Source organism: Elephantulus edwardii, unplaced genomic scaffold (genome assembly GCF_000299155.1).
Source record: "Elephantulus edwardii isolate Elephantulus edwardi_28Jun2011 unplaced genomic scaffold, EleEdw1.0 scaffold00135, whole genome shotgun sequence".
Lineage (NCBI taxonomy): Eukaryota > Metazoa > Chordata > Mammalia > Macroscelidea > Macroscelididae > Elephantulus > Elephantulus edwardii.
The window spans coordinates 6,762,814-6,786,001 of NW_006399885.1; the positions used below are offsets into that span (position 1 = coordinate 6,762,814).

The 23,188-nt window shown below is 41.8% G+C and overlaps 1 pseudogene; it reads right to left on the minus strand.

Moving 5' to 3' along the window:
• Window positions 1-20,528: 20,528 nt before the first annotated feature.
• The window catches only part of LOC102851728, a 22,800-nt pseudogene continuing 20,140 nt past the window's right edge, over window positions 20,529-23,188 (minus strand).

A 23,188-nucleotide genomic window follows, 5' to 3' on the forward strand; every position in this document is an offset into this window, starting at 1 on the left:
AATGTTACTCACTGAGCCAGAAGTCTTTGATCTACTGCAACAAGTACTCAGGTCCCCCCCCCCACTTTCAACAAACAAGTTTGTGTCACTGTTGTTGTTATTGAGTTCCATCAAGTTGCAACAGACCCATAACTGCCCCTCCAGTGGGTTTTCAGAAGTAGTTACTCAAACGAGAGGAGACTGACCATCCTTCTCCCACAGAGCAGCTGGTGGATTTGAACTGCATGTCTTTTGGATTGCAATGCAGTCTCTTACCACTGGGCCACCAGATCTGTGATCCATCAAGCAGAACCATCAAGTAGACTCTGCCTCACGTACTCTATGAGCAACAGATCAAAACTTTACCACATCCTGCACCATCTTCACAATCTCTGCTGTGCTTGACCCCATTGTTATAGTCACTGCGCCAATTCATCTCATTGAGGATCCTCTGTCTTTTTCTGAACCCTCTGTCTTTCCAAGCAGGATGTCATTTTCCAGCTCTGGCCTCTGAGGTCCAAAACATACGAGACCAAGTTTTGCTATACTTGCCTCTAAGGATCACCTTGGCTGCAAATCCTCCCAGGCAGATTTGTTAGTCTTTTGGCAGTCCATGGAATATTCTCTTTACAACGACCACAATTCAAAGGCATCAATCCTTCGTTTATTCATTGTCCAACATTGACACGTGAATGAAGCATTTGAAAAACTCTGGCTAGGGTCAAGCACACCTTTATCTTTGCTCTGACATCCTCACTCTTTAACACTTTAAAGGGGTCTTTGACAGCAGATTTGCCCAAAGCAGTATGTTCTTTGAGTTCTTGACTGCTGTTCCTTAACATGAGTGTTGATTATGGATTTAAGTAAAATGAAATAATTGACTAGTTCAATTTTTCTCCATAGTTTATGATGTTGCATATTGGCCCAGTGATGAGGACTTTTGCTTTCTTGGTGTTGAGATATATCCCATATTAGAGGTTGTAGTCTTTGATCTTCTTCAGTAAGTGCTCCCAGTCATCTTCACTTTCAACAAGGAAAGTTGTATAATCTGCCTAAAGGAGTTTGTTGATGAGTCTTTCTCCAGTCCCGATGCCACACTCTTCTTCATATAGTCCACTTCTTGAATTATTTGTATAGCATACAGATCAATGGTGGAAAAATACAACCCTAGTTGCTTTCTGATTTTAAACCATGCAGTGTTCCCTTGGCCCATTCGAACAACTTACTGGTTTGTGTACATTAACACAATTAAGTGTTCTAGATTTCTTCTCAACAGTATACATGATGATCCACATAGGCAAAAGTTTTTATAAGAAAACACAAGTAATCATCTTTCTTGTATTCTCTGCTGAAAGCTAAAATCCATCTCACATTAGCAATGATACCTCTGTTCCGCGACTTCTGAATCCAGCTTGAATTTCTGGTACTTCCTGGTTGATGTCCTGTTCCAGCTGTTTTTTTAAATATATTCATCAGCAATATTTCACTTGTGTGTGATATTGCTATTGCTTGATTGTTTCCATGTTCTAATGTGTGGTTGTTTTGTTGTTTATTTAGATAGGCTGATTTTCAGATGATTGTTATCCAGGCCTTTCATCCTAATCTGTATAATTTGGAAACCTCACTGAAACCTGCCTACCATGGGTGACCCTGCTGGCATTTGAAATAGGAGTGGCACAGCTTCCAGGATCCCAGTAACAAGCAAGTCACCACAATGCAACAAAAGTTGATGGACAATGCCTGAGAATTTTGTAGCCAGTCCTGCTAGAAATGATATTCTAAGTCTACGGGGGAAATCATGCAACAGTGCAAAATACAATCCCATTAGCTTTGTCCCTACTCGTCCCTATGGAGGTCAGAGCTGGGGGGCAGGAGCAGGGTGAACAGCTCAGGGAGCTTTGCCCTGACACTCCTGCCCTGACACTCCCAACAGCAGCTGTTCTCCCTACTAGCTTGAAGAGTTTAGCCACAAAAATCTAATTTGGATCTCCTTAATTAAGCTAATGAAGTCAGGTCCATTTAATCTGCTCTTGGTCCAGCCAGGTGTCTAATCCCAGGGTAAATTGATAATTGTGACTTTGTGGCACATATACGGGTGTCTTTGCTTTGTTTGTTTTTTTTTTTGCTTGTGAGCAGGCAATTCCTTTTCATGATTTTTCAAAGAATTTAGGAAAGGATTGAAAGGCATCAGCACTATGCTGCCTCTTATATAAATAGATCAGCCATGCTCAGGCCTGACCACCTTCTACTAACTGACATAAATAAGTCATAGTCCCTCATGCCTGAAAGAGTCTATCAAATTTTCTCTTCATTTAGAGAACGCTCATAAATAATAAGTGGGATAGTGTACAATATATCAGGTTTCCACTCCAAAGTTTGGAAATGTGAATCAGCCAGCCACTTTATGGGAGAAAGATGAGCAGTTTGCTCCTGTAAAGATTTACAGCTTTGGAAACCAACTTGATGGAAGAGGTTTTCACCATCTACACGATGCCTACTGAAGTGGGTTGAGGTCATTACTGTTCTTCAGGCTTGTTCTCTGCCAACTGGGAAAACACTGAGAAGTTCCACTCAATACTTTAACCAAACCCAGATTATTTCCCTGAAACACCTACATCTTCATGATGCTGCAAAAGTGTGTTGAATACAGACTTGAGGGCTGGCCCTGTTTAATCTTCCCTTAATCCTGTCAGTTGAAATGGTTCTTTATGAAATGTCTCAACCTACCTTTCAAATTGTTGTTGTTATGTGCCATCGAGTCTCTTGAGATTCATGGAGACCCTATGTATAATAGTTCTGAAGCTTGCTCTATACTGTGCCAACTGATTGTCTCTGACACACTCTTACCCTCATTACCCCTGCCGCTAAATCAATCCATCTCATTGAGGGTCCCAAGCATGATGTCCCTCTCCAAGGACTGGTCCCTCCTTGCAACATGCCCAAAGTATGTCAGATGAAGCTTCAGAATCCTTGCCTCCAAGGAGCAGCCTGGTATCACCTTCTCCAGGAGGAATCTGTTTGTTCTCCTGGCAGTCCATGATATATTCAATACTCTTCTCCAGCACCACAGCTCCAAGGCATCAATTCTCCTTCTATCATCCCTAGTCATTGTCCAGCTCTCTGATGCATAGCAAGTAATTGCAAAGACTAGAGATTGGGTCATCAGTCTCCAGACTGATGTCATTGCTCTTCAATACTTTGGATAGGTCCCTCACAGCAAAATTTCCCAATGCAATTTGTCTTTTGATTTCCTGGCTGCTGGCACCAAGAGTGATTTCAAATAGCATAAATAAAATTATATTCCTCCTTTGGAGTTCATTGATTCATTTACTCAACCTTTTAAGTACTCATACAAATATTAAGCTAACAGCATCTCCTACTCCCATTTTTACAGGACTTTGTCTCTTCCTTCTCCTCTGTCTCTTGAAATACTTTTGTTACGAGAACCCGTGACAGGTCTTGTCTCTGCACTGGGGGTAGTCTAGGAGAAAAATGAGACTCCCAGAACGTTGTTAGGAACACCGTTTGCCTCTTCTCCCCTCCCTCTCTGCACTTCTCATCACCATCCATAATTTTCCTCAGTGGTAGAGGCAGGCCATTTTGGTAGCAGGCCATTTGATCCCTTCCCAACACCCATCTCATCCTTCTGCATGTGGACTCCACCGCATTCTAAGAGCCCCAAACTATCTCTCTGTACAAGTTGCCCCAAATTACAATGGATTTGACTTGTGAAGTACCTCCTCATAACCACCTGGCTTTTTTTTGGTTTTTTTTTTCTTTCTTTTTGTACATCTTATCATTCACAATGTTTATACTCAGTCTTCACTCATCAACATGGTTGTATTGCAAAGACTGAGACATTATGCAAAAATTAACATGAGAAAAATGATCAAATCAGATTTAAAAAATGGAGAATGACTACATTGTTGCATAACCATCATATAATATCATTACTTAAATGCCAAATTTCATCATTATACAACTACCAAATTCCATCTTTACCTAACTGCTGAATTATCTCAATATAGAACTGGCAAATCACAGAGAATCACAGCTCAGCCAGGCCGACACATAACCTAACTCTAACCATCTCAGTTTGAATCATTCTCACTTGGTGCCTCAGCCTACTATACTGCCTAAACAACAGAGCTGTATGTTGTTGCTAGGCTATCTGCGCAACATGGATAACGTGTTATTTATTAAAAATAGATGTATGTTGTTAATGGATAAACCAGTCAGACAGTTGACTTTTCACTGTGATCATAAACGTAAATTCCAGATAACAAGACAATGGCTAAGGGAAGAAGAGAAGGTGCCATAAACATACACACAGCGTGCAGGATGTAATTTGCTGTTATCATTCTCAGATGTTCACTCACAGATGTTCAGTGTCGTAATTTACTGATCACAACACTGTTATATAGCAAGCTATTGCCTGGACCTCAATGATACGGCTGTCAGGAAATATAACATAGAAAGCTAGCCAATGTTCAGCTTTATGGCATACAACAGTTGAACTGTTCACATGGCTGACAGTTGTAATGACTCCCCCTCAATCCTTGCAAGCCTGATACTGATGTCACTGTACACCATGCCTATGCTGTTAGTTGTCATCGATTCAGCTCTCACTTACAGGGACCCCAGGTACAACAGAATGAAGCTCTGTCCAATCCTGTGCCATCCTCACAATCTCTGCTGGACTTTAGCCCATTGTTAAAGTCACTGTGTCAATCCATCTCGTATTTCACTGACCTCTACTTTTCCAAACACAATGTCCAGGGCCTGGAGTCTCTTGAGAACATCCCCCAAATACATAAGACAAAGCCTTGTCATCCTTGCTATGGAGGAGAATTCTGTCTGTGTTTCTTTCATGATAAATTTGTTGATTTTTTGGCAATCCATGGTGGAGTCAATATTCTTTATCAACAACGCCATTCAAAAACATGAATTCTTCCTCAGTCTGTCTTATTTGTTCTCTAACTTTCACATGCATATGACTCAAAGAACTTCTCAAACTCTTTGCTCTTGAGTTAGATTTGATTCATAGCTGACCCTCCATGGAGCTGTTGGTGGATTTAAACATCCAGAGAGGTGCTGCCTTTGGATTAATAGCACAACTCCCTATGGATTATGCCATCAGAACTCCCTGCAGACATATGAAGCAATTGAAAGTACCATGGCTTGCATCATGAGCCCCTTAGTCTTTAAAATTGCATTATTCTTGCTCTTTAGCATTTTAAAGAGGTCTTTGACAGCAGATTTGCCCAATGTAATATGTTATTTTTATTTCTTGACTATCACTTCCATGGACATTGATTACAAAACCAAGTAAATAGAAAACGTTCATACAGTCAATATTTTCTGTTTGTCATGAAGTTGTTTCTTGTTCCACTTGTGAGGATTTTTGTTTTCTTTATGTTGAGTTGTAATCCATACAGAAGGCTATACCGTGAGCTTCATCAATATAAGTGTTTCAAGTTCTTATAGTCTGCAAGCAAGGTTGTCTTATCTGCACAGGGCAGGTTGTTGATGATTCTTCCTCCAATCCTATTGCCAAATTATTCTTAAAATAGCCCAGATTTTTGGATGTTTTGCTCAGCATATAGATTAAATATGTGAAGTGAAAGATGCAATTTTTACATACAATTTTCCTGATTTTAAACTATGCTGTATCCCCTTGCTCTTTTGATTAACTTGACCCATGTACAGGACAGGTCCAAGTACAGATTATACAACAAACAATAACTCATTGCCATCAAATTAGAACCAATTTACAGATTAAATCCAACACACATGTTGTTGTTGTTGTTAAGTGCCATTGAGTTGTAGTCGACCCTATGAACAAAAGACTTGAACACTTGTATAATTTTCATCCTTTCTCCAGGTTCATAGGGTTTCTGGAGGCAAGTTATTTCAGAAGTGGAGGCCACTCCTGTTTCCAAGTATTTTTTTATCATGGAGGTCACCAAACACTGTCCACCATGGGTAACCATGATCTCATTTGACACATCAGTGTCACAGTAGTCAACTTCACAGCAACCTCAAGTTACCTCTGTGCAACAAGTAGACAGACCAGGGCTATACAACCTAGAAGAATATTTGACCAAAAACAAAACAAGGCCTGAGGGCTGCAGATTAAAATCACCCACTTTTGGCTTGGTAGCATCACTTTCTGTCAACTAGGCCAACTAAGCTCTCTTGTTGTTGTCAAATGCAATAATAGTCACACATGGTGGACAGTGTTTTGTGGAGCTCCCTGATTAAAACATGCTTGGAAGAACGAGTGGCATCTACTTTCGAAATAGCTTGCTTCTGGAAACCCTATGAACCTGGAGAAAGGATGAAAATTATACAAGTGTTCAGGTCTTCAGTTCATAGGATCACTATGAGTTGCCTATGACTCAATGGTACTTAACAACAACAACAACCACCAACACACACAAAAACCCCCATAAAATTTTCCAGTGTTTGGTTCATAAAAGTATTAATTCTAATTTGAAGACAAGTTGTCTAAGTTTCCCAGATTGTAACACCTGTACTGCTTATAACTTCTACAATATGTTCAATAAAAGAAATTGTGTGACTATAAGTTCTAATCCAAAAAGTGATAGTTTTCAGCACGGATCAAAATATAAAGATAATTAGGCCTAAGATAATAGGAAAAGTATTGGTGAAATAGCATATGAGGAAGGACTGTCTCATTTGAGTGTTTCAACAGTCACTAAAGAGAAGAATAGAATTTTGGAGAAATTGAGGGGTAATTGGCATCAAGTGTACAATTTAAACAAAGAATAAATAGGTCAGGATCAATCCCCAAAATGCAGACATTATTGATGATTTATATAGAAGACCAAATCCAGGAAAAGATTCCTATGATTCAAATGAAAGCACACAACCTTTTGAAAGCCTGAAAATACATCAAGGAGAACACCACCACAAATACTTTAATTTGTGGTAAGAGCTCGTTTCATCATTTCAAATGTAAGTTTGCATTACACAACATGTGTATAATTGGAGGATCAAGGAACACAATGTTGAAACTGCTGAAAATTCTCAAGATAGTCTATCCAAAATAATACAAGATGAAAAATATTTCCCAGTGCGAATTTTCAACGTGGACAAACAGGCTTCTTTTGGAAAAGTATTTCAGAATAGACCTATATTCACAAAAGGGTGAAGTTGATACCTGATTTCCAGGCATTTAAAGACAAAAGCATGCAAATGCACTAGACTTAAGTGAAAACATTTTCTTGTTTAACCCACTGGGGTGAAACAGATTCTGACTCACAGCAACCTTCCACTGAGTTTACAAGGCTGAAAGTATCTATATGAGGAGATTGTCATCTCTCATGGAGCAGCTGATACATTTGAACCACTGACATTTTGTTTAGCAGTGGAACACTATCCCAAAAACTCCTAAGCATTCAAATATATTGACAAAAATAAGCAGCTGGTCTACCACAAGCATAACTTATTTCATCTTAGAAATATGAACCTATTGTCATGAGAAGAATAATCCTTTCAAGATTTTGTTGTGACTGACCTAGCTAAATCAGTGTCCTCAGTTTCTTGAAAACATAAACTCAAACACTGATTGTTTTGCTAAACTTGATTGGCAGGTTTGGAGCAGTGACATGTTACCACAAAATATATGAAGAAAGAAAGGAATCCTCAATTTTTTTATTTTTTTAACGAAGAACATCATCTTTATTCTCAAAGGCTATGTGGATCTTCCATAAACAGAGCTATTACAACTGATAAAGTGTCAACGCCATCCAATACCAACACTTTCTCATTATCAGAGTAAATCTGTATGACCTGTGTATATTTTGTGCATGTATGTGGAGGGCCACATACATACATGCACAAAATATACACAGGTCACACAGATTTGGGAGGGTGACAGGTTGGACGGACAGCGCAGGAGGGGAAGACCCTCTATGAGGTGGATTGATTCAGTGACTGGGGTAATCGGGGTAGGTGTGTCGGAGACAGTGCAATTGGCACAGGACAGGGCAGAGTTTAGGACTGTTGTACATAGGGTTGCTATGAGTCACAAGCGACTCGACGGCACATAACAACAACAACATGTGGCCCTCAGATCTGGTTTAAATTGGTTTTTGTCAAACGTTCTTCTAGGTGGTATAGCACTGGTCTGTCCACTTCTGTACAGAGGTAACTCGTGGTTGCTGTGATGCTGAACACTGTGACACTGATGTGTCAAATGGGATAATGGTTACCCATAGTGGACAGTATTTGGTGGAGCTCCCCAATTAAAACAAGCTTGGAAGCAGAAATGGCATCCACTTCTGAAATGGCTTGCCTCCGGAAACTCTATGAACAGCACTCAGGCCTTTCATTCATAGGGCCACTATGAGTCATCTACGACTCGATGACACCTAACAACAACAACAAAAACATGTGTTAAGATATCTTTGTATATATAAAAAAAAGATATCTCTGTATGTTCATATGTAGTATTTCTAACACCCAGAGACAAACAAAGAGGGTATTTATAAAGATACTATATAGGGAGCTCTGGAGGCCTAGTGGCAAGAAGCTACGTTGCAATCCCAAAGGCATGTAGTTCAAGGCCACCAGCCACTCTGGAGCTATTACTACACTTTTCACTGCCCTTTGCGCACTTACTCAAAATGATATTAAAAAAATCATCGCATTCTCAACCTCTAGGATGGGCAATCTCCTCTCATCCTTGAGGGATCTGGGTTGATTCTGACTCTACAGTACACAACAACAACAATAAAGGAAATGAATAAGAGGTATTTTACAAATATCACAAATTCTTTTTAAAGGAGACCCTGAAACAGAACCTTGTAAGTCGAGGACTAGCTGTTTTCTGTTATCATCTTCTGGGGCAGTGAGACAGAGCTCAGATGAACAAACATATCCTGTGAGGGAGCATGTTTTTTTCGCCAAAAATAGATGTTTCGGTGTCTTTACAGAGAAGTCTTCACACATTTAGGTGGAAGACAATATGGCGGACAGAATGAGAGCATTTTCATGAAGCCCTTGGAAATGGAAAGAAAATGAAAAACAAACAGCTTACATTTGCTTAGATTTTTCTACATCTGCTGTTGCACAGTCCCTTGTGTATAATCCACTGGGGGTGTGTCCAGTCCCCATGATTATGTCTGTGGTGAAGCCAAGCATGAAATGAGACTCATTGTCAAGCACAGATGTGCCTCTAGGGGCTGGGGTGGGGCCATGGCCACGGAGAGAGATGAGAGAAATGGCCTCAGCTGGGCACACCACAATGGGATGCTCTGTGCACTGTTTACCAAAAGCATCATAATAGTCCAGATGGTCTGCTTTTTCTCGAGGGGTGAAAACCCTCGACAGAGGCTATTCTGGGGAGAGAATAGGAGAAAACAGTTGAGTTTGGATAGATGAACTGGGCCTAAATCCATGGAGAGACATAGTACTTCACTGTTTACAGAGCCACTCGCTGAGGGAAGAACAAACACTTGCTGTTGTGAGTGTGCAGAGCTAAGGGTCTTCTGGGAGGCTGCAGATGTCTGAATCTTATTAGTGCTTAAGCTGATTTGAGATGTGTATTAGTCTGCTTTAAATGTGTCATTAAAACAACATTTTTAATAACTTATATTTTGAGTGTGAGATTAGAAATAGTTGTGGAAATGAGCGTGACACTCATTTTCCTATAATCCCTCAGTAAGGATAGGATATGAATAGCAGAGCTCTTAATGAAACATCAATGACTCCCTTAAAACCCAGGTACTATTTACTAATCCTGCAGAAGACTGAATCTCTCCATATAACAGCATCAAATTTAATTTTGATTCCCTAAGGAGGCTCTGGTGGCCTAGTGGTAAGAGACTGTGCCACAATCCTAAAGGCAAGTGGTTCTAATCCATCAGCTGCTCTGTGGGAGAAGGATGGGCAATCTTCTCCCATGTGATTTACTGTCTCTGAAAACCCACTCTGGGGGGTCAACCATGGGTTGGATCTGACTCAAAGGCACACACCAACAACCCATTTGTCTAAGATTGCTCATAGGCAGAAAGTTCAGCCAGAGTGCTGCTTGTTGGAAGCAAGAATGGTAAAACATAGATTCACATACTTTGGTCATGTTCTTGAAAACGTGGAAGGTCAGCAAGAAGAGCAAGACCTTCAACAAGATGGACTGATAAGGTAACTATGCCAATGGGCTCAGAGATATTAGATATGGTGAGGATGGGACATGACAGAGCCAGGTTCAGATCTATTGTTCATAGAGTTGCTCTGAGCCTCAGTTGACTTGACGGCACTTAAGAACAATATTAGCCATGTCTAGGCACGGAGTTCTGATGGCACAGTGTAAGGCATTGCACAGCTAACTCAAGGGCATGTCATTTGAATCTGAAGGAGATTCAAAGCTGCTCTGCAGGAAAAAGATAGGCAATCTCTTCCCATTTGATTTAATGCCTCTGAAAACCTGCTGGTAGGTCAGCTAGGAGTTGGTTCTGACTCGATGGTGCATAACAACATTTGTCTAAGAACCCTGGCAGAATGGTAAGATGCTCATTGAGCTGCTATCCAAAACAGTAACAAAATCCAGTGTCTCTATGGTAGAAATAGGAGGAGAGTCACCATGAGTTGGAACCAACTCAACAGCAGTGGGCATGGTTTTTAGGTTGGTTTGTTGCATTGTTGGTACTAAACAACATGCCTCTGGAAACTCTATGAACTTTGGTAAATGTCAATAGTAGTAGAGGGGCTTCGGGACTTTTGTTCATAGGGTCACTATGAGTTGTGCTCATAGTCGTGCTGATTGAAGCCAATCAGCAACACATAACTGGGCTGCAAGCTTCACAGCAATAGGGATGAAATTTGCCTGATCCTTTATGCCTTGCACAGTGCCTGGAGAGCACGTAAAGTGAATCGCTGAATATGTGATGAACGAGTGAGTGAATCCGTGGGTGAATGAGCCATCCCTGTGTACATCTCTGTGCATTCTCCTTATAAGGGTTAGGATTCTTTCCCAACCTAATCTATCAGAGCCTCACCTCAACTAATTATATCTGCAAAGGTCCTATTCCAAACAAAGTCATATCCTGAGGTTCCAGGTGGTCAGTTTTTGAGAAGACAAAGGTTTTGAAGGGACAAACCCACTCAACTGTTCCATGGGAGAAAGGCCCGGTGATCTCCTTCCACATAAATCACCACCTTTGTAAATCCAATAGGAGCAGTTCTACTCTGTCACATGAGATTGTTACAAGTTAAAAATTAACTTGACTGCACCGAATCATGAAAATAACACGCTGTCCTTGCTTGTTGTCAGGTGCCTTTGAATCAATAACTAGGACCTGGAAGGACCCTCACCCTGCCCTGTTCCAGCCTCATAGTCTCTTTCACAGTCAAGCCCTAGGAAAACCATTAACAAAAAAAGTTCTTCTGACTACAGCTGTAGTGTGTTGCTGGGTATTCTTCTTCTTGGAGGTAGAGGACAGATGTAGATTTTTGAGGAAGGCATCTAATAGCTTAATTTGCTTTGCATGTGTCTTCATCACTATTGACTTTAGCTTCTTATTAATGGGAACAAAGTAACTGGCTGGAAGCCTGAGACTTAATCAGAGGGAGGTGCATCCCTGGATAGGGTTCATATTGTCTCTGCCAACAGTCAGACCTGGGGCTTTCCTTCTTTCTGACTTATATATACTTGGGATCCAGATTCCTGCAGTCATCACATCAGGGAGCATGGAATTCAACCAGAGTTTCTTTATTTTTATCCTTTACTATTGCATCAAAAGTTCCCAGTACTGTGCCTCACAGCCTCAGAGAGCCAGGAACTCATCTCTGATATTTCTCTGGGTTGTCAGCAAGGTAATTCCTTCTGGAAATCAAGAAAGCAATACAATTTACAATAGCCAACCACAAATTGAAATACCTGGGAGTGAGCCAAACTAGAGATCCAAAAGACCTATACAAAGAAAACTATAGAGCATTTCTGCAAGACAAAATAAAAGACCTAAAGAAATGGAAAAGTGTGTCCTGTTCATGGATAGGAAGACTCAATATTGTGAAAATTATAATCCTACCAAAAGCAAGCTACACGTTCATTGAAATCCCAATCCAGATGACAAATTCATATTTTGGGTTGTTTTTTTTTGGTAGTTTCTTTTTTTAAATTCAAATTTATTATTAATTTCAGTAAAAATTTACAGAGACTTTGGATTTCCATTTATTCATTGTTACATTCTTCTCCCTTCCCAACCCTTCCCCCTAGTACACTACCCTCTTGGAAAAGTAAAAGAAAAATTCTTTCATTGTTTTACAATCCCTCCCCCAGGTCCACTCCACCATGTAGCCTTCACTCTAGACTCCTGTCATGACAAAAATACCCAATCACATATCCCTTTTAAACTGTTTCCTCCCTCATCTGTTTCAATGAAGTATACATTATTTAACCCATCTTTCTCAATCTGCCCCCAACCCCAAGGTTAGTCCTGTTTTACAACAGTGGCACCATGCAGTTTTTGTCCTTTTGTGACTGAGATACTTCACTCAGCATAATGTCCTCCAGAGTCACCCATTTTGAACAATATTGCATGAATTCCTTGTTTTTCAATACAACATAGTATTCCGTTGTGTGAATATACCACATCTTCTCTATCCATTCGTTTGTTGATGGGCACTTAAGTTGTTTCCAACTCCTTGCTATTGTAAACAAAGCTGCAATAAACATAGGTGTTCAGACAAATTCATTTTTCAAGGAGATTGAAATGGAAATTATCAAATTTATTTGGAGAGGCAAGAGACCTCAAATAAGCAAAACACTTCTGAAAAACAAAAATGAATTTGGAAGCATAGCACTCCCTGACGTCAAAATCTACTACACAGCAGTGGTAACCAAAAAAGCATGGTACCGGTACAATGACAGGCACATAGACCAATGGAACAGAATTGAAAACCCAGAATAGACCCATCTATCTATGGTCAACTGACATTCAACAAGGAACCTCTTCAACAAATGGTGCTAGCAAAACCGGACTTCCAACTGCAGAAAGCTGAAACAGAATCCACATCTCAAATCATACACAAAAAAAAATCACCTCAAGGTGGATCAGAGACCTGAGAGTAAAGCCCAAAACCATAAAGTTTATAAGAGACAAACTGGGATCAATCTCAGAAGCGCTAGTCCAAGATATTAAGAGACTTCTAAATGCAAGATGCACAATCTAATGAAGATAAAATTGATGCATGAGACCTTCTAAAGATTAAATCCATATATGCATAAAAAACCTTTTTCCAACAGGGTGAAAAGAAAACCTACAGACTGGGAACAAACATTTGGCAATACCATCTCAGACGAGTCATATAACAAGTTTGCAGAATATTCCTGGGCCTCCACAAGAAAAACACTGATAACCTAATTACAAAATGGGCAAAAGACATGGAAAGAATTTTCCAAATCACTGGCAATAAGAGAGATGCAAATCAAAATCACAATAAAGTACCATCTCACTCCACTAACCGTGGCAAAGTTTAGCAGGGCAGCAATTAATAGATGTTGGAGAGGCTGTGGAGAGAAAAGAACTCTTATACATTGTTGGTGGGGTTGTAAAATGGTACAACCACTCTGGAAGGCACTTTGGCACTTCCTCAAAAAGCTGAACATAGAAATTCCATATGGCCCAACTATTCCACTACTTGGAATATAACCTGAGAAAATGAGAACTGAGAAACAAACAAAGATTTGTACACCAATGTTCATAGCAGCATTATTGATCACCGCAAAAACATAGAAACAGCCCAAATCTCCAACCACAAAGGAATGAATTGAGAAATTACGGTACATTCACACAGTTGAATACTATGCAGAACGCAGGAGTGATGATTTTGTAAATTATTATCTAATTTGGGAGGGACTGGAGAGTATTTTGCTGAGTGAACTAACTCACTCCCACAAGGATTGATATTGTATAAAACCATTATTGAAAAATGAGTATAAGGATCCAGGAGGGGTGTGAGAGTTTGGAAGCAGAGGGATGAGGATGTGCAGGGGGAGGAGGGATTAATCATGGGTTGCACAGTTTGACGGGTGAGGAAGTGAAGGAAAATGAAAGAATTTGTTCTGGAAAACAATGTATTCGAATTTTGTAAATAAACTAGTAATTTTTTTTCTTTTTATAAAAGGAATCCCTTCTGCATGCCTCCTTGTGGTGCTAGCTTCTCTACTATGGAAGCTCTGAAGACTGAAACGTGTCTTTCTCGTATAGGGTGATTTCCAACCCTACCTGGTAAAGAGTGTGGTACAAAGTCTTGAAGACAGTTAAGGCAAAATGAGATTCTTTCCAGTCCTCAAAAACATTTTTTAAAAGAATTGCTGTCTTGGAGAATTTTCCTGCTATTATTTCCTTCCTCTTATCATACTATTTACCATTTGACTGTAAGCTGAGTCACAGGGATGAATTTAGAACCAGGCTCAAAGGGTAACTAAAGTCCCTATCAGAGCAGCAAGCCGGTCATTTTCCTAAGATTTCAGTTTTGTTCTATATTGTCCCTTTACTCTACCAAGACCCTCTGTTGTGATTCCTTACAGAGAGGTCAGCAGGGAGAGCCGAGCACCACCCACTTCTTCTGGTCTCAGAGCTGTAAAGGTGGAAGTTCGCATTGTCTGTTGGTCCTTTGGACTAATTGTCTCTATGCTTCTTTGGTATCTTCACACTTCTTTGCTCCAGATAGAGCCAGTAGTTGGACCTTCCAGGACTACTCCTAAGCTTTGAAGACTCCAGTTGCTACTCACTAAAATAGGATGTAGAACATTTTCTTTGTGGACCGTGTTCTGTTTGCCCACTGACCCCAAGAATCTGGAAATTCTTTTTCCACAAAATCACTCCTGATCTTTAATAGTTTCATTTGACCCATTTATACAAACTAAGTCACAAGTGGTGGCTTACATTCTTACCTCCAATCTTTGCTGTTTTTAATGTTCTGAGGGCAGAATGTTATTCTGAGTACATTTTTTTCCTCTCTTTTGCTCTATGTGTTTGCATTATTGATTGCTGCATAACAAATCACCTCAAAATATAGCTGTTTTGTTGTTTATTGCCTTCGAGTCGAGCATGACTAATAGTGACCCTATGAATGAAAGGCCTGAAGCCCTCTACAACGATCGACATTTATCAAAGTTTATAGATTTTCTTGAGGCAAGTTGCTTAGGAAGTGGATGTGACTCCTGTTTCCAAACTTGTCATGGAATGTTATTGGTTGAGTCACCTGCGATGTATAGCAACCCTTTGTACAGCAGCTCTGAACCCTTCCTTGTCCTGAGTCAGTCTCACTATTTCTGACACGCCAACCTGCATCACCCCAGTTACTATATTAATCCATCTCATCCAGGGTCTCCCTCTCCTGTGCTGTCCATTCACCCTTCCGAGCACGATGTCCTTCTCCAAGGACCAATCTCTCCTGACTATTTCTCATGATTCTACGGTCTGATTAGGCAGTTCTACCAGTCTCACCTCGGGCTGCTCATGCTGTCGCTTTTAGCTGGTGGCGGGGATGACCTGGAAGTTAGAGAAACTCTCACATCTGAGATCAGGGCACTGATGACTCCTCAGGTCGCCTTCCCAAGGTCTCACTCTTCATCCTCTATCTCTTTTCCCTGGGCCTCTCCTTGTGTCTAACTTCACCCGGACAGCCTGGACTCTCATACATCATGACAGCTGGTTTCCTATAGCTCAGATCCAGAAGCTTCCAGACTCTCTTAAGGTGTAAGCCCAGAACTGGCATGACAACAGATCTGCTATTTTCCATGGCCAAAACACTTAAAGAACAGGAGAAAGTGCCCTATTTTTAGTAAGAAAAGGGCAAAGACCTTGTAAACACCTTAAATCCACCACTGCATACCACAGTCTTATCCTCAATCTAATTATTCTGAGATGAAGGCAACACATCTTGTGTTTTTCCCCTAAGAACTCCTCAGAGCTGCAGTTGCATTCAAGCTGATGGGTAAAGATCATGGAACAAGTCCTTGTAGAATTCCACCACAAAAGCATTTAAATTCTGGTAGTCTAGCGGTAAGGAGGTATGCTGCCAGTCTGAAGGCACAAGATTCAAATCCACCAGCTGCTCTGCAGGAGAAAGATGTGCAATCTCCTCCCCTGTGATCTACTATCTTTGAAAACCAGATGGAGAGGCAGCCACGGGTCTGTCCCAACTTGAATGAACATAACAACCACCACCTCAGTCTGGTGAGGTTGGTTCTACCTGCTTCTTTGCTTCCGTGGTCTCAACCCGTCATAAGCACAAGTTTTATCTCCAGCTCAAAATGTCTTCAGGTTGGATAACCACTGACTTGGTGTATGTTACAACTGTATCAGTTGGTAATACCATCCATTAGCTCTTACTGAAACTTCCTTTGAATCTAGGAGCCATCTCTCACATTCTAGAGACTTTTTCTTATAATTCCATGCAGGTTGGGATAATTAAACAAGTAGAAAACTCTCAGAAATGAAATTGGGGATGAGACCTACCTGACAGATGTCCTGTTTTTGTTGTTAGGTGCCACTGAGTCAAATGTGAAGAGCAGATCTGAACTCTGTCCTATCTTGTGCAATCTTCACAGTCTCTGACACACTAGGACACATTTCTGTTGTCACTGTGTCAATCCATCTCAATGTCCTAGGGTTGATCTTATTGGGAAGGTGACATAATAGCTAAGAGCTTAGCTACTAAACAGAAGGTCTGTGCTTTAAACTTTACCATCTGTTTCTAGGGAGAAAAGACGTGGCACTCTGCCTTGATGAAGATTACACCCTTGAAAGCTCTATGACCAGATCTCATCTCTCTGACACCTTGCTCTGAGTTGTAATACACTCTGTTACCCAACAACAGCCCTTCTCTGAGGGCTGTCTCATTCACAGGTCTCTGAAACTGAGCATTGCTTCCACTACCTATTACTTGTCATCTCACCTCCACTTCAGTCTCTGGTTCCTGATATCTTGTAGTTCATTTTCTCTACAACTATCCAGGCCCTGCTGGGATTGAGAGACCCCTATGACACCCCCCTCACCGTGATATTCACAGATAAAGTCCCCTTCAAGACAGCTCCAGGCTTTTTCCTCTTTCATGTAACCACAACTTACCAAGTGTAGTGTCACAACAGAGTGCATCTATTTATTTCTTCCCAGATTCTCCCAAGAGATTAACTGAGGCAGTGATTTGAGTCACAGATCCTGGCATTTCCTGGAAGCCTAGTGCTTTGTCTTAGCTAAGATCCTTGTCCCATTCTCTTGATACAATCTTGCTTTTGCCATTTGTGCAAGCAATCGGCTTCCCTGGGCCATATTCATCACGATGGGCCATCAGAGGTCCTGAGGCATGTTGATGTGTGATATGCAATCATTTGGCAAGGAGTAGAATACTTGACTCTGAGTGTCGTAAGTAATAGGGTCCATTGGCTCATATAATAGGAAGTAGAGAGCTAAGAGGATCTATATCAATCCATGACTTGACAATGTAAGCCATGGTTTAGCTCTTTGCTTTGCGTGAATATCTTTCCATGGCCACATGATGGCATGTGTTCCAATGGTACATAACACCACAAAATAATACACACAATAAACAAAAAGAAAGATTTCATTCTCTTCATGCATCTGTTTTTATTAGAATGGAAAAATTATTCCCAGAATTCCACACCTGACATCCCACCAAGTCAAATGCTCCCAATCCTACTACCACCTACCCCTGTTCCATAGTCCACAGGTGTGGGTTGGTCATGATTCACTTTTTGAAGCCTATCCACCGTCCTTCAGCCAACCAATCCCAGAACAGAACTGGAGCCTCATTACCAAGGAAAAAATACAAAATTCCTGTTGGCAGGTCTCCAAGGCACCAAAGATGAGCCTCCCTCAGAGGACAGCTAGTTCAATTAGCATAACATCATTCATAAAGACAATTCTCTCCACCCTACTTTGATGAATATAGATTGAGGTCATTAAAAGCCTTTGAGTAGCCATCTAAGTCCCAATTTGGTCTCTCCTCATCCAGAGCAAAGAGTGAAGAGTGAAGATAATAAAAGATTCAAATAAACAGTCCTAAAGTGTCATTTGAACTTCAGCCTCCACTCCCCTGAGATCAGAAGAACTAGATAGTACCCAGCTACCACTCCTAATCTGTCTAATTGGGATCACTATAGAAAGTCCTGGACAGAGTGGGTAGTGGTGGTGGTTGTTAAGTGCCCTCAAGTCCTGTACTCATAGTGACTTTATGAACAACAGAGCTGACCCTTGTCCTATCCTGTGCCATTCTCATCATTTCTGACATTCTTGAGCTTCTTGCTGCGGTTACTGTGTCAATCCATATCATTGAGGGTCTTTGCCTTCCTTTGTTGACTCTCCACTTTTCTAACCTTGGTGTTCCTTTCCAACAAATAGCCTCTCCTAGCACCATGCTCAAAGTATGTGAAAGGAAACTCTCATCCTTGCCTCCAAGGAGCACCGTGGCTGCACCTTTTTTCCCCAAGTCTTATCTGGGTTTTTGGCAGTTCGTGGGCTCTTCAGTATTCTGCTTCAATAACACAGCTCAAAGAAGGGGGAAAGAAATGTTTAATAAAATCCAAAAACATAAAAGACCAGACTTATTGGTCTGGTCTTAGAGGCTACTGGAACTTCCAAGAACACAATCCTTCAAACTTGGAACTGAATCTACCCCCAATTATGAACTTCCATCCAAGCAAGATAGGTCTAGAAAGTGAATCATAACACACATGGAGGAAAATATTCCTCAGAACTACCAACCACATAAGGCCCAAAGAACAGCATTAGCTCAAAACAAAGCTCAGAAGGTAAGAAGGGGCAGGAAAGAAGAATGGACAGAAACGGGATTCTAGGGAAGAAGTGGGAAGAGAGGTGTTACATTGAGCGGCTTGGGATGTCATGAAAGACAGCTTATCAGTGTGAACCATCATCCAAACTATATTTTTAAAAAGAGAACAGATGAACATCTTCTAGTTTTTGACTGCCCAAGGCAAACCACCGCACAGCATCCTTTAGCTACTCCCTTGAAAAGGGATAGTTACTTGCGAGTGACTGGAAAGGCAGTCTGTGTTCTCCACCTCAAAGAGCTTTTATTCCAGAATTATTCCCTTCTGATGCCTGGACAGGTGAACTAAGAGCAGGAAAACACAGCTGCCCAGGTGTGCACCCCCACCCGTCAGTGATGATGCCTTCTCAGCAGTTTCACCCACCTGGGGAAGCCTCAGTCCCCAAGGCCTCCCTAGCTGCAAGTCTGGGTTCACACAGTGGCAGAAAGGATGCTCCTAAGGATGCTATTAAGGCAGAGGGTGCACCCAACCCACAATCGGCACACACAGGAGGAGCAGGGTGGGGGAGGACGGGGACTACGACGTTGTGAGCAAATCGGGCCCAAGCATGCATGAGAGTGACAATTCTCATTCCACATGGCAGATAATGCTGCTTTGGCCATGTGGAGGGAAATGTGTAAACATGAAACTCACTGAAAATGAGCAATAACTAGGGGGGAAGGAGAGGAAGATGGGGGAAAGGAGGTGGATGAAGGGGAGTGTTTACACTGGGCTTGGAGACAAACTCTGAAAGGTTTATAGGCCGTACTGGGTTATAACTTCCAAGCAACTAGTCCTGCCCTTGAGTTGATGCTTACTCAAAGCCATTTTCCATCAGGTTTCTGAGGCTGTAAATCTCAATGGGAGGAGACTGCTCATCTTTATCCCGAAAAGTGACTGGTGGATTTGAACCACTGACTTTTTCATTAGCAGATGAATGCTTAACATATTGCTTGGCCTGGGCTCCTACTTGCCCTTTAAATCTGCCATCACTTTGAAGGGACTGAATCCACCCTTTCTCGAAACAAAGACTTTGTCACAATTGCCTTCACCAGCTGCGTGTGCAGTTTTTAAATGGTGGAAAACTCTCTCAGCCTTTTGTGCACAAAACCAAAAACCCATTGCCATTGAGTATGTTCTCATTCATTAGCAACCCCAAGGACAGAGGAGACAGACTTGCCCAAAACGTTCCCAACGCTATGAAGCTTTCTGGAAGCAGACTGCCACTGCTTTCTCCCGCAGAGCAGCAGAAAGCCAGACAGAACATCTTTTGATTAGAAGCAAAATGCTTTGACCGTTATGCCACCAGAGATCCTTTTGAATGCACTGAGTGAAGGGAGGAGAAAGATGAGATAGTCTCCTCCTACAAAAGTTAGAGCATCAGAATCTGATGGAAGGCCACCATCAGTTGAAATGGATTCAATATTAACAGCATTGGGTTGAGTTCAGGGGATTTTGTGTGTGTGTGTGTGTGTGTGTGTGTGTGTGTGTGTGTGTGTGTGTGTATACACACAAAAAAAGTTTATTTTGAAGATTAAATTACAGTTTTATGCCAGGACCACACCTGGCTTCCATTTTCACCAACACCAGGACCTGTAGTTGGGGCGAGAGTGAGAAAAGAGGGTAGAGAGGAGCCACGGAGAGGATGGAGGCATTCAGGTCTGGGGTGAGGTGGTGGGCACAGGGGAGAGAAGCAAGATGGCCTCTCAAAAGTTTGTGGACCCTAGGCCTGGGCCTCACTGTCTTTACTCCACCACACCACAAGGGTGACCAGGAAGGGAATCAGACAGATAGGGGCCATGATCATAGCCAGGGACACAGCCTCTGGGGGGTCACTTAGGGTGGACCGAAGCAGGGAACAGTTGGCAAAGTGTATCTGGTGAGTTTTAAAGATGACTCTTTCTGCCCAGGGACTGGGGAAGCCCAGGCCAAACTCCTCAGCATGGGACTCCAAACAATTTTGAAGGGTGCTATACGGCCTTTAATCATGGCCCAGTCACTCCAATCCTTTTTCAGATGTTCCATATACTTCTTATACCCTAGCCAGCAAATGTGGACATTTGTCTCATATTCCTACACCATGCTCCCTGACTCCAAGCTGTCTGAGATGGTTAGAGGCTGCGCCAGGGACTCCTGGGGCTTCAGGACAACGTTCAGCAGGAGCAGGAGGCGGAGCGTGGCCGAGAGGTGAGGAGGCGCAGAGCGGCGTCACTGGCGGCCTGGGCAGGGGCCAGGATTTTTTATTTTTTTAAAAAAGAACTCTATGTATCTGTTCCACAATCAACACTCTTGGTACCAGCAGCCAGGAAATCAAAAGATGAATTGCATTGGGAGAGTCTGCTTTCAGGGACCTTTCCAAGAGCACCGAAGAGCAATGATGTCAGTCTAGAGACTAAGATGTGCCTGGGCAGGCATCAGAAGACAGGACAATGACTAAGGATGGTAGAAGAAGAATTGATGCCTTTGAGTTGTGATGCTCGGGAAGAATACTGAACATGCCATGGACTGCTAGGAGAACAAATCTATTTTTCTGGAGAGGGTGAAACCAGGCTGCTCCTTGGAGGTAAGGATTTTGAAACTCCATCTGACATGCTTAGGACATGTTAACAAGAGGGACCAGTCTCTGGAGAGAGACATCATGCTTGGGAGGGTGGTGGGACAACACAAGACAGGAAGACCCTGGAGGAGATGGATTGACTCAGTGACTGGGATAGTGGGGATAGGTGACTCAGATAATAATGTTGGCTCAGGACAGAGCAGGGTTCAGAGCTGTTGGGCATAGGGCACTACGAATCACAAGCACATAATAACATGCATCTGTTCTAACTGACCTACAAATACTTAAAGACACACTCAGGAAAGGATCTCATTTGTAACCTGGGAATGGCCTACTTCTGTTTCTGCCTTCTACTGGTTTCTGTGTGCTGATTAACACATAAACAGGTTCTAGTGCAGCTTGTTTTAATTAGTTTAAATAACCATGCTCTGCATTTGGGGGTTAATTTAATTTTCCCCACTGTAATAGGCTAATCAGATTCTCCCTCTTGGGGAGTTTGAATGTGAAACTCAGAGACAAGGTTAGCAGGCTGTTGTGGAGGCTGAGGCAAAGGCAGGCAGTGGGCAGAGTGCAGAAGGCAGCAGGAGCAGAGCAAATGAGGCTGCAAAGCATGGAGAGGATCCAGGGATTGGTGGGGAAGCCCGCATCCTGGGAGATCCCCATATGTATTGGTCTTCCCCTATCAAGGAGCTTCTCAGCAAGGGGAGGACCCAAAGGAGGAGGGCCACTCCTGCTCTGTGTGTGTGTGTGTGTGTGTGTGTGTGTGTGGTGGCTCAAGTCCCTCAACTCTCCCTTTAGGTTCTCTTTATCTTCTTTTCTCTTCTGTGAGATAAAAAGTGTTACAAGCCATATCCCAGGCAAACTCTCATTATCTCTGATCCTGGCAGTGATCGGATCTAGGGTGTTGTATTCCATCATTCATTTTTTCAGGCCTAATTCATTTATCACATCATAGAGATCATTATACATAACTTCCCTATTACATCAATACGTAAGTGTATTTTGAGGGTAACAATTCCATTCATGACACTCCTCATCTTTTCAGTACTTTGACACTAAAGCCACATTCACTGGTCACCTTGTGTTTCAACCTTCTTCAACTAACTGTGAATTCTGATGCCAAATCAATAATAAAACTTTATGAGAGTGTAATTGTTCCCAGCTCTTGATTTGTACATGGCATTATTGCTGAAGTTTGTTTTTGTGTGGTGAAAAAGAATCCCATAATCAACTCATTCATCAAACATCTACTTAATCTGCACTGTTAGCCTCACACACAACAGGATCAGATTATTAGGCTCTCTGGAGTTTTTAGAATTGGATCACAAACCTTTCTTCCTTATTCAGAAGAGGATTTTAATAATAACTGATAAAAGGGCAGAAGTTGAACATGAAGTGCATTGGCTGGGAATTGAACCCAGGTCTCCTTCATAGAAGGCAAGGATTTTACCTCTCAACTACCACTGTCCAGAGATGCACAGATGGCGTCTGGGCTCTCAAGGAGTTATGAATGAGATAAGGGGACAGATACATTAACAGATAAACACATTAAAGCTTTAAAGTGTGTCAGTTCTCTCCAAAACACTTTACCTCTTGGAAAAAGGTGTGAAAAATCTGAAATTGAAAACAAGTGAACTAAAGAGGAATAAAAGAGATGAAAAAGATGTTCTAGGGCCCAAGGAGAACAGAGAACGAGGAAAAGGATGCTGACCATGTGTGCCCCGGTGAGGTTGGCTGAGATGTGCACAGGTCCCCAACAGCGAAGCGGCAGTGCCCACCCCTCAGGGCTGCTTAGTTCCCTCTAAGCAGAGGGGGTTTATCGTTTG